General features: G+C 45.0%; 1 protein-coding gene across 1 annotated transcript in view; it reads left to right on the forward strand.

The window, feature by feature from the left end:
• Positions 1-12197, forward strand: part of LOC144772694 (hyaluronidase-5-like) — a 464090-nt gene that overhangs the window by 289038 nt on the left and 162855 nt on the right. The window lies entirely within an intron of this gene.

Raw genomic sequence — 12197 nt, forward strand, 5'->3', positions numbered from 1 at the left:
CATAATCTTTAACGATCCTCCACTTCCCAGCTGCACTATTTTTTTTGCAGCTACTAACCAATGGTTTGGTGTTTTTTTTGCACCAAATCATTTAAAGGCTTTCTACTACTCTCACTCCATACTTTCAGATCTATGTTTCTGAACTTCCTCATCTACTACCAGCATCTGCAACTTTTGTATTCCTATTTTCGTTATTACAAAATGGATGTCCGTCCTGCCTTCGCAAACAAGCTGGAGCACTTAGAACTATTTCGCCACAGGATGCTTGACCACTATGGCATTCTGCCACTCGCGACTTTGAGTGCATCAAATGGATTATCGTTTCGATTTTCCTGTTTCACCTGTGTGCAACCTGTATTTCATTGCCTGAGCTGTGATTTCATGTGGGCCCTGGACTTATGTCTCTGCAACTCAGTACCTCCTGAAGTGAATTACAATCATCTCATGATTCCGTTACTTGATCATGAACAGCTTTGTTCCTACGGAGGGATTATGGCCTTTGCAGCGATACATGGAGTTCTGGGTCATTGGAATATTTTCGCAGCAGCGCAAGATTTCTTGGCACACAGCTACATTGAAAATTCACCGAGTTCTCCTCTGATGCTACTAGAGGCTCCGGTAATTAATGACCATGTATGTTCATTTCCTCTTTTCAATTGGATGGCTGACTTGTTCTCGGATGACAACAATGACTTTCTTTTAGAAGCAGTTGCCACTTACTTTGCCTATTCAATGGAAGGATAACTGTTCTGCAAACCATTGATATCTTGACTATTTTTTCCCTTCCTAATTTTTCTTATTATTTTTTTATTTTTATATTTTATATAAACTGACCTATTGGCTTTAATAACATTGGACATTGCAATTTCCTGCTGCTGACAATTTGTTAATTTATGTGGAATTAATTTGTTTTTCCACACCTACTCCATTTTGTTCAAAACATTTCATGATGCTCTAATTTCAACAAATCACTACCTTACGTGATCTTATCTGATTTGAAATATGCTCGAAGCAAGGCTGCGTAAAATATGGCTAAATATGCCCTGATAAATGTGTATAGTTACAATGACTTTTTATATCGTTTATCACAATCATCACACATCACACATGTGCTGCTTTTGTTTTATGCCTATTGTAAGATTTTTGATTCATAACTGAAAAGTATATGATTACCCTCATATTACCCTTGCTTATCAACCTGTATGTCACATCGAGTACTGAAACCTTTCAAAAAATTATCTCAATACAATAGTTGTTCTGAGTACTGATTTTCGAACGTCCCTGCAGATAACATACATGCACCTCCAGCCAAATTCTCGCTTTTGGCGCGTTTTTCATTTCCTTTCACAATACCATACAACAAGCTTGTTACTGCTTCCTATGCTGAAAACTAACTGTTAATGAGGTGATGTTTAACCATTAGCATTTTCATATATGATTACTGAACTTAAAATCAAAAGACACCTTCTTGCATGCAATATAATTAAATATATTTGATTACAAGGCTGTACAATATGTTTTTTAAAAGTTATTCATTTTGCTTGATACTACATTTCCATCATTTGTGTTGTATGGAATAGTAACTATACCCACTACTTTCTTTATATTATGTTTACTTGTATTAGATAAAAAACTTCCATTCAAAGCACTGGATCATTAAATAAAAATTTGAAATATATACGTTCCCTCTTTTAACCCATATTCACAACTGAAATAATGTATACTAAAACTGTATTCATGTGTTTGACGTAATCTCAGCTGTACTCAGTTCATGTTATCTTTTCTCAACCTGAATTTTTCATAGTTTAACCCGCTAGCCTGCGACGGTCAGTCAAGCCTTTCTTTGCATCTTGTGAACCATAGCATCAATCGTACCTCTGGCAAAAAAAATTATTTATCACTGTAACGAAGCACCGCCGCAGTTGTGCTTCACTCAGACTGTTAATCACTGCTCCCCCGCTTCCACAGAGCACATGCTATCTCGTATTTCAGTACTTATCACCCTTTCATCTTCACTATAACAAACACAACTTTCCCAGCCATCAGACAACAAAGTAAAAAACCAAACGGACTAAGACAGAAACACAACAAACCCTCAGCTCTGTGGAGCCCACCGAGCGGTAATTCTGAAACTCGACATACACTGACTAACACATCCAAAAACCATCTCAATTATATAAATAATATTTTCAAACCTGCCAAGTACTTTGATGTGACTATCTGTGTCTGCCTGCACAACAAACTTCCCCAGCCCAGACTGAACGCACACACACACACATACACACAGTAACATAACACAAAGCAACTGATATGGAAAGCAGCAGTGAGATGAAAATGGAGTCACACAGCGGAACACAGAAACCTCTATATATATTCGATCTTCTACATCAATTTATGAAGGCATATACTCCACGAACCTGTGTACAACCTCATGGTCACAATTTTTCATTTGCTTGTACTGGGACACCTCTCCTTCTCACCCCACCCCAACAACTGCATCCCTCGGCCACAAACCACACTGTAATTTTTTCCTCAAACTTAAAGTTTAAAGGAACAGATTTATGAGGGCCTTGCGCCGCCGGTGCGTCACTTTTAACATGGGAAAAAGTGACGCACCGGCAGCGCAGGGCCTTCATAAATCTGCCCCAAAATACCTAAAGCATTCCCACTTTTTGTCGACAATATCACATATAATCAACTATTTTTCTCTCTACCTGCATTATCTGTGTCTCTGCCAATTCCTTTTATTGGATCTGTAACCAACTTTACAAATTATATACAAACACTCCCAAATCTCAATTAATTTCTGTCTATTTTATTACATTTTATATTCTGTTTATTCAGTTTACCACAAATACATTCAAAACTATAATTTTTTTTATGAATTAGAAGAGGTTTTGAGAAGTCAAAATGTGCCCTAGTTTTTCTTTCTTCAGCACTAATCATAATGTCTATGGCAAAATGAACCCCCTCATTTTGTTCCTTTGCAAATTAAATGTTTTAAGTGTTACCACTTTATTCCAATCAAGATGACTTCAGGTGTGCCATGCTTTTGTCATAAGTAAGACTGTTAGCGCTCTAGTTGTTCTTCAGAACACTCTGGGACATTCTGTCATTGGGCTATACTTGGGCTTCATCTGGGGGATATTTGTGCTACATTTGGGCTCTTTTGTCTCTGGTGGCCATCTTGGGAGACTTATTTGTTACAGTCTCCTCTGTAGGAAATACGTTGAGTTTTCTACTTTGATTCCATCAAGAAGGCATTCAGATGTGACACACATTTGTCATAAATTCAGAATGTTATCAGGCTAGTTGCTTATTAGATCACTCTAGTATAGCTACTGCTCACCAGGGAAGTCTGCTGCTGGTATTGAAAGTGCATGTTTCAGTCTGTATGTCAGAATTTTTTAATGAAATAGAAGAGGATTTGAGAAGTCTCACAAAATGTGCCCTCATTTTTCTTTCTGCAGCACTAATCATACTTTCTATGGCAAAATATACCCCCTCATTTTGTTCCTTTTTAAATTAAATGTTTTAAGAGTTACCACTTTATTCCAATCAAGATGGCTTCAGGTGTGCCATCCCTTTGTAATAAGTAGGACTGTTAGCGCTCTAGTTGTTCTTTAGAACACTCTGGGAAGCTGCAGTAGAACACAAAGGAATCAACTGACAGTCTCTGTCCATGTTGGATGTACATGTTTTACTGAGAATGTCAGACTTCATTCTCACATGACTGAGAAAGATAATGTGAATTTACAGAAAATATGCTTTCAGTTTAGCTTATAGATCCCCTTCCAAACCACTGTGGGAAAAGCATGAGATAATAGTTTTCTTTCAAACATGATTCATGATATCCCAGCAGAAGGCTTTTTCACATGGTAAAATCACCTTAGAACAAACCACAATTCCTAAAATGAGTATGGTACCATCAACAAATGATTTATAATGTAACTAAAGTCCTAAAACCTTCTATTAACTGCAATGCTTTTTAATGAGGTGCTATCATGTATATTGGTCCCAAGATGGCCAATCAGATCTCACGATGAGATGTGCGGTTAGGCTCCGCCCAGATATATATTTTTTTTCTTTTGATTTTCTCAGGAACTACTGGAGGGATTTATACCATTTAACGAAACGGGTGATCAGCGTACCAGACCCTACAATTTTCCCAAATTTGGTGAAATTCCGTTCAGCGGTTCGGGCTGTAGTCGTGTCTATTCGTCCTATGGAAATTAACATGCGGAAAACATGTTTTGGGACCCCCCTTTTTTCTCGGCCCCCGCTTAACGAATCTTCCCGAGACTTTCAGGGAAGGAGCGGAGCGGAGCAGAGCGGAGCGGAGCGGGCCATCTTCTTTGAGTAATTTGCGAAGATTCAACAACCGGCGCCAAAGTTATTCCCAATAGAATGTTGCAGATTTCCTATGGAAACTAGATCCTAACTATAACTACCTATATAACTACCTATATATATATACTGCTATTTTCATCCAAGAAATCCAATCTGCACAGGAAAGATGAATCGTGGACCCAAAAGTTCTTTGTGCCAAAAATGTATTTAGACACCCTGCATCAATACCGTCATGACGCGTTTCAGCCCCACCTGGGCCTTGATCACATATATATTGTTAACACTTTTCCAATAAAATAGTACTCTCAGAGTCTTGTACTGCAAAATTGGTGGCTATTTATTAGCTCGTTACACGTTCCGACAACAATTTGTCTTGACCACACGAACCTTATACATATATATATATATATATATATATATATATATATATATATTTATATATATATATATATATATATATATATATATATATACATATATATATATATATATATATATATATATATTTATATAGCAAACACACAGTTCCGGTATTTGGCCAGTACCCGCTCACGAGTGGGTCGTTGTTAGGGTCCCGGAGGCCCAATATCTCCATTCAAAGACTCTCCCATACGAAGAAACGTGCAACGACACACGAGGAGTTGCTGTGCTTCAAAGTTTTTAATTAGCAGCAAAAATTAAAAACTTTGAAGCACAGCAACTCCTCGTGTGTCGTTGCACGTTTCTTCATATGGGAGAATCTTTGAATGCATATATATATATATATATATATTACATACTGGCGGTCGCCAGTAGGTAGTTATAGTTAGGACCTAGTTTCCATAGGAAATCCTCAACATTCTATTTGGATTAACTTTGGCCCTGTTGGATGAATCTTTGCGAATTTCTCAAAGAAGATGGCTCGGTCCGCTGCGCTCCTTCCCTGAAAGTTTGGGGGGGATTGGTGAAGTGGGGGCTGAGATAAAAGGGGGGTCCCAAAACGTGTTTTCTCCATGTTATTTTCCATAGGACGTTTAGACACGGCTACAGGTCGAACGGCTGAATGGATTTATAAGAAAATTGGCAACACTGTAGAGTCCGGCTTGCAGATTACACTTTTTTTGGAATGGTGTAAATCCGTTCAGTAGTTGCTGAGAAAATTAAAGTTGAAGTCAATTATATATCTGTGGGAGGAAATATGATTGGCTGAAGAGACATATATGAGTCTGTATTGACTGGATATCTGTGCCATTGAATTTTGGTTGTAGTGATAGCAGCATAATTGAGACTTCTGTCAAACGAATATCTATTTTGTGACTGTCACTGTTGTACATCGTACAAAGCATTGGTAAAGGTAAGTCTGTAACTGTTTGTTTTGTCATGTACCGTAAAAGAAAGGGTTCACGGGCTGTTATAGGCCTGTGGGTTCTAGTATGAGTAAATCAGGTCGACAAAAGAAAATATTAAGTTAGTACAGCTGAAGTTACGTGGAACACATGAATACTGTTTCAATATACAATCATTTTAGTTGAGATTATGGATTAAAAGAGAGAACGTGTGTATTTGAAATGTTTATTCAGAAATGCACTGTTTTCAAGGCAAGTTTCTTATCTAATACGAGTGCAGACATTGCAAAAAACAAAGTAATCGGTATAGCCACTAGTACATAAAATACAAACGGTATAGTTGATGTAAAATGAATATGGTTTAGCAAAATTAATTATACACTCTTATGAGGAAGTATATTGGGGCAGATTTATGAAGGCCTTGCGCTGCCGGTGCGTCACTTTTAACATAAATAAGGCTCATTATATGTCAATAAATGGATGAAGGTCTCTGGCCTTTCAGTTTAGGAACGATACATGAAAATGCTAGTGGTTAGACAATATGTCTTTATCAATGAGCTCTCTGCATGCGAAGCACTATCACGTTTCTGTTATGGTATTGTGTAAGGGAAAAAAAACGCGCCAAAAACGACAAAATGGCGAGAGGTGCATGTATGTAATGTGTTGGATCGTTCGCAAATCAGTGTTGGGTTCAGAGAGTGAGTCGTTTCTAAGTAAGGGAGTGTTATATCTATGCTTGTTCGTCGTAAATAAAGAGGCACCATGTTCAGACCCCCTGTTTCCCCATTGCATCGGTCGTTCGATCATCACTCAAGTCGTACAAAAACATCTCTCTTATCGAGTCAACGCGTGCAACGTATAGCCTGTCGAGTTGTACACATTTGGTCATACACGCGTGCATTCATATCACCCAAAGTCGTCATGTCCTCAGGGGCAGTCCCCATGGATAATGTATCATTTTTCCCCGCGGAACCATGGCTCGTTGCTTAGGTCTTCTCGATACCTTAGTCGATGTTCCGATGTGACCTGCAGTGAGAAGGGGAACAAGAGGGGCTGGGGGCAGCGTTTTAAGACACATCCGCTTGCATAAACCCAAAAAGGTTTTTACTTACCGCGTACTGGACCTATCTCCCCGGGGTGCAGTCCCTTCCATCTCGGCGTTTTAAGCCTAGAGGGACTGGTAGTGCGGGGGGCATAATCATTGATGGACTGTACATTGCATAGATCGTCCACGTGTGGTATTGTGGATCTTGTGTGGGGGGGTCTTCAACACAAAAGGGCAGTCAGTGTAGGGTGGGGTTGAACTCGTGTTCTCCTTCGAGGAGGCGGGCGGTCTACAGTGGTACCGGGTCTGGTTTAGGGACATCTGAAACAATTTCCCTGAGATATGTGGCATACAAGGTAAAACAGAACCCTGGGACCTTTATCGATTGCCTTATGTTGCACAAAAGAAAAAATACACGTAACAGACTTGGATCATTTACATTTTCACTATTTCCGGGTACTTTGATTTTTGACCTTTCAGTAACCGACTTGCTTTATTTTGCTTGTATTTTACGTAGATCGGAAACAATGGCTATGTATTCGAACTTACCAATCCAAGAGCTACTATTATATTTGGTTTTCACAAAATCTTTATTCAAAAACGATGACGTACAAATGCAGGCATACAACCACGTAAGTGATGACGCACAAATGCAGGCCTAAAACCACGTGGGCCAGCCACGGAGCAGACTGGGGCTGTATATGAGGGCATATTTATCTGAGGAAAACATAACTGAGTCGGTGGTCATTTTATTTCATCAAGGTACGATAAGTGCAATAGAATCATATCGAAAATTCATTGTGGGCAAGTACCATCAGTGTTGAAAAATCGACCTTTCAATAATACTGTAATTAATGATGCGTCAGAACTTAATATCAATTCATTGTCCGAATGTTCAAGCAATACTCATCCCCTCCCGCCATGTGCTTCAAGAACTGCATCCATATTTCATGATCTGAAGTCTGAGCATCCGGAACACAATTGCGAGTTTCGTTTATACCGGCGCCATTTTGGGTGGGGTCAGGCGGGCCCAAGTATAGTCAAAATGTCTCCACCAACTCGGGGTTGGACCAGAATCACTTTCGGCAGTCCAGAAGTTCCGTTAAGGGGCAACAGAAGGGACCGGTGACATGAACCATCAATCAAAGAAAAGGGAGGGGCAACAATCTTTCCTACCGGATCATACTGATGTTCCACCGGAACCGATCAAATCAGTAGTCTGCAGGATTTTTGGTCATTCAAACTGAGGCTGGCGTCAGCATGAGAGCGCCAACGTCTCGTGGCTACGCTTTGGTCGTTCTGCGGGCAATCATGGCAGTCCTTTCCCATCGAGGGCGGTCGGAGGCCAGCGGAGGCCGAGGGCCCTCCGCAGCTCTCGTAGAATCTTCAAAGTTGAGGAGAACGCCTCTGGACAGGGGCCCATTTTCTGGTTAACAGGCGACCAGGCCAACTTTTCACGCCAGGCCCATTCCTGCAAAGTCGACCGCCATTTTTAGGAGATCTGCAACCACCGGCAGTCACTGGGTTGCAGGAGCAGATGAACTCAAGCCTGTCGGGCGAAGCGTCGCTGCACCGCCACAGTGGACGAGACCCTGCTGGGTGAGTGGAGCGTCGCTGTACCGCAACAGTGGACGAGTCCTTTGCCGGGTGCGTGGAGCGTCGATGCACCGCAAGAGTGGACGAGTCCTTTGCCGGGTGCGTGGAGCGTCGCTGCACCGCAAGAATGGAGGAACCCTTTGCCGGGTGCGTGGAGCGTCGGGCATGCAGCTGAGGGGCCTCCACCTGGGGAGGCGGGAGAGGCTCGTCCGCGCCGCCTCTCCCTCCCAGTGCACCCCACGGCGTCTTGCTGACATTTGTTATGGCCGGACCAGGCGATAAAGAGGGGGGGGGATCATATGCAAGACATCCCCCCCTCGTGGCCTGCAAGGCGCCGAAAGAGGAAGGGAATGGGAAGACACTACATCTCGGGTCGGGCCCATGCCTTCTCCGGCCGATGGCGGCCGGCCGCTCTTTGCCACAGCCACAGGAACGGATCCCTTGGTTCATCATGGGGACAGGCCTTGGCGTGTGGCGTCGCCTCCGGACTATTCGCGTAATGGTTCTCCACCCCAGGCCGTTGCCGACGGCTTTTGTAGACTTTCTGACGCTCAAAAACCCTACTAGAAAGCAGCCCAAGAGTAGCCCAACATTGCTACTTCGGGGAAGGAGGGACAGGGACGGCGTCAAGTAGACGGCGAAATGCATTGTGGGTTTGTTGCTGCGGCCGTTTGTCATGTAAATAGTTGTTTTAATATATTTTTGTTCAAGAATAAAAACGTTTTAACCTGTTATTTTGCTGTTGTGTGGTATATTTCTAATATTTGTTTCTTTGATGTCGTTTCCCCTCCCAAATGTAACATGTGATTGTAATCTACAGCCGGACATTCCGACAGGACATGAGAGCAAAAGGGGGGGGGGTCAGATCTGAAGTTGAGCAGGCGAAAAGATCACGTTTTGCTATGTGGGGCCGGGGGGGGTACATCCACGAGACCTAGGTTTATGACATGGGGCTGGGTCAAGAGGCCAGGTGTAGCCGGGGGGGGGGGTGTCATCAGAAGAGAGGAAGGATGTTCCTGGGAGGAAAGCAGGGGTTTTTGTGGCGCCATTTTGGTCGAGGCCAGGCAGGTCCAGAGTATAGTTCAATGTCTCCAATAAGTAGCGGCAGGACCAGAATCCCTTTCGGCAGTTCTGGCTTTGTCATTACGAGCACTAGAAAACAAGACATTCTGGGCAATACCACCCTTGACGCAGCCCTTTATTCTACAAGATGGTGTCTTTCAAAAGCCAGGGGTATAGGAGTATGTAACAAGCGAGCCATTTAATTGAAAAAAATAAATGTGACAAACGGTTGCAGGATCAGTGAAGGTTGTTTTTTTAATTGAAAGTATAACAGGATCAGTTAAAATAAAATCGTCAATACGCATACCATGGGTGAGTATCATGGGTAACATTATTTCGAAGCTTTATTAATACAATAATCAATAATGAAAAATCGACATCAATAGGGTTGTCCGTATTCCTAGTCAGTACCCTTCTCCGCCCGCCATGTGCACAAAGTCCGCGTACATCCCCCATAACGTCAAGGCTAAGTAACTAGAACGTCATAAGGAGTTGCAAGTCGCTCCCATACTGGCGCCATTTTGGTCGAGGCCAGGCAGGTCCAGAGTATAGTTCAATGTCTCGTTGGCGCTGTGGTTGCGGCCGGAGGTCCCGCCTAGTCAACGCCTCGGCCTCTCCATGTCGTAGGCCGCAAGAGTGGTCGGAACTCAGCTGGCCAAGCGAGACTTGGGGACGGGGCAGGAGCCAAGCGCCCCCTCCCAGTCCGCGCCACCACACCGCCCCTCGGGGGCCTCCATCAAGCGGTTCTGTGAGGCACCGCAGGCAGCGGTTCTTCAGATCACAACAGAGTCTCATGCTCGATTTTTGTCTGCATAGCTTCAGCAGCAATACTTGAGTCAGCTTTGTGTGAAGCCGCCATCTTGATGCAATCAATACCGTCCCTCTGCACACATTCAGGGACTATGCCGCATTGCGAGGGCACCGCAGGACGTGTTTTCAGGTCAAACGGATTGTGGGACAAGGTCCAGAAGACAAGAGTCACCAAAAGGCTAAAAGTCCCGCCGGACCCCGGGAGCCGGCCGCCTATGTCGGGGGCGATCTCAGATGGTGTCTTCCATTCAGAAAATATTGTTGGCAGCATTTTGAAAGGAAAGATAAACGGCCGTTCTCCTAGTGAGTCTCACATTGTTACATTTATGAAGAAAAAGTCTGAAGAATGTACAAACTGAAAACCTGTTTTTGTCTGCATAGCATCAGCAGCAACACTTGAGTCAGCTTTGTGTGAAGCCGCCATCTTGATCCAATCAATACCGTCGCTCTGCACACATTCAGGGACCAGGCCGCATTGCGAGGGCACCGCAGGACGTGTGTTCAGGTCAAACGGATTGTGGGACAAGGTCCAGAAGACAAGAGTCACCAAAAGGCAAAAAGTTCCGCCGGACCCCGGGAGCTGGCCGCTTATGTCGGGGGCGATCTCAGATGGTGTCTTCCATTCAGAAAATATTGTTGGCAGCATTTTGAAAGGAAAGATAAACCAAAAGTGAAATGAACCAATGAAAAGTTTTATTAACAAGTCACATGACTTGTTATGCTTACGTTACGCGCTTCGCGCCGCGCCCCGGATCGCTTCCGGGAAGCTGCGCTTCGCGCCTCGCTTCGCGCACCGGATGCGCTAACGGGGCGCGTCATATGACGCATTACGCGACAACGCGATACTACAGTGTTTCTGGATGTTTCAAACTGAAGCTGGCGTCAGCATGAGAGCACCCCGTGGCTACGTCGTGGCCATTTCGCGAGCAATCATGGCAGTCGCTCCCCACCGGAAGTCTGCGAGAGTCGGGGTCCCCGGTGACTCTTGTAGTATCTTCAAGGCTGAGGGGATGCTTTTGGGAATGGGGCCCATGCCCTAGCAGTCAAGCGTTCGAGTTCCAGGGTTGTCCAGAGCCATCCTTGCAGGCCAGGCCCAAGTCTGTGGAGCCGACCGCCTTTTCGTGAGCTCCGTGGCAGCCGCCTGTCGCTGTACCGCAAGAGTGGGTGCAATTCAGCCGGATGGTGGGTGAGACGATGTAATAGCAAGAGCAGGCGTAATTGAGCTGGCCGAGCGAGGCAATGTGCCGCAGGAGCGGGCACAACTCAGCTTGTCGAGTGAAGCGCTGGGGTGCAGCTGAGAAACCTCCACCTGGGGAGGTGGGGGAGGCTCGTTCGCGCCGCCTCTCCCTTCCAGTGCACCCCACGCCGTCTCGTGGCACAGGTATATGTGATGGTTGGACCAGGGCACCGCAGGACGTGTCTTCAGGTCAAACGGATTGTGGGACAAGGTCCAGAATGGAAGAGTCACCAAAAGGCTAAAAGTTCCGCCGGACCCCGGGAGCCGGCCGCCTATGTCGAGTGAAGCGCTGGGGTGCAGCTGAGAAACCTCCACCTGGGGAGGTGGGGGAGGCTCGTTCGCGCCGCCTCTCCCTTCCAGTGCACCCCACGTCGTCTCCTGGCGCAAGAGCGGGCACAATTCAGCTGGCCAAGTGAAGCGCTGGGGTGCAGCTGAGAAACCTCCACCTGGGAAGGTGGGGGAGGCTCGTTCGCGCCGCCTCTCCCTTTGGACGAGACCCTGCTGGGTGAGTGGAGCGTCGCTGCACCGCAAGAGTGGACGAGTCCTTTGCCGGGCGTGTGGAGCGTTCCTATGCCGCCACAGTGGACGAACCCTTTGTCGGGTGCGTGGAGCGTTGAGGGTGCAGCTGAGGGGCCTCCACCTGGGGAGGCGGGAGAGGCTCGTCCGCGCCGCCTCTCCCTCCCAGTGCACCCCACGGCGTCTTGCTGACATTTGTTATGGCCGGACCAGGCGATGAAGAGTGTTGAACGTTGTTCTCTTTTGAGAGTAGAAA

The sequence above is a fragment of the Lissotriton helveticus genome, chromosome 1_1 (genome assembly GCF_964261635.1).
Source record: "Lissotriton helveticus chromosome 1_1, aLisHel1.1, whole genome shotgun sequence".
In the NCBI taxonomy this organism is placed as follows: Eukaryota; Metazoa; Chordata; class Amphibia; order Caudata; family Salamandridae; genus Lissotriton; species Lissotriton helveticus.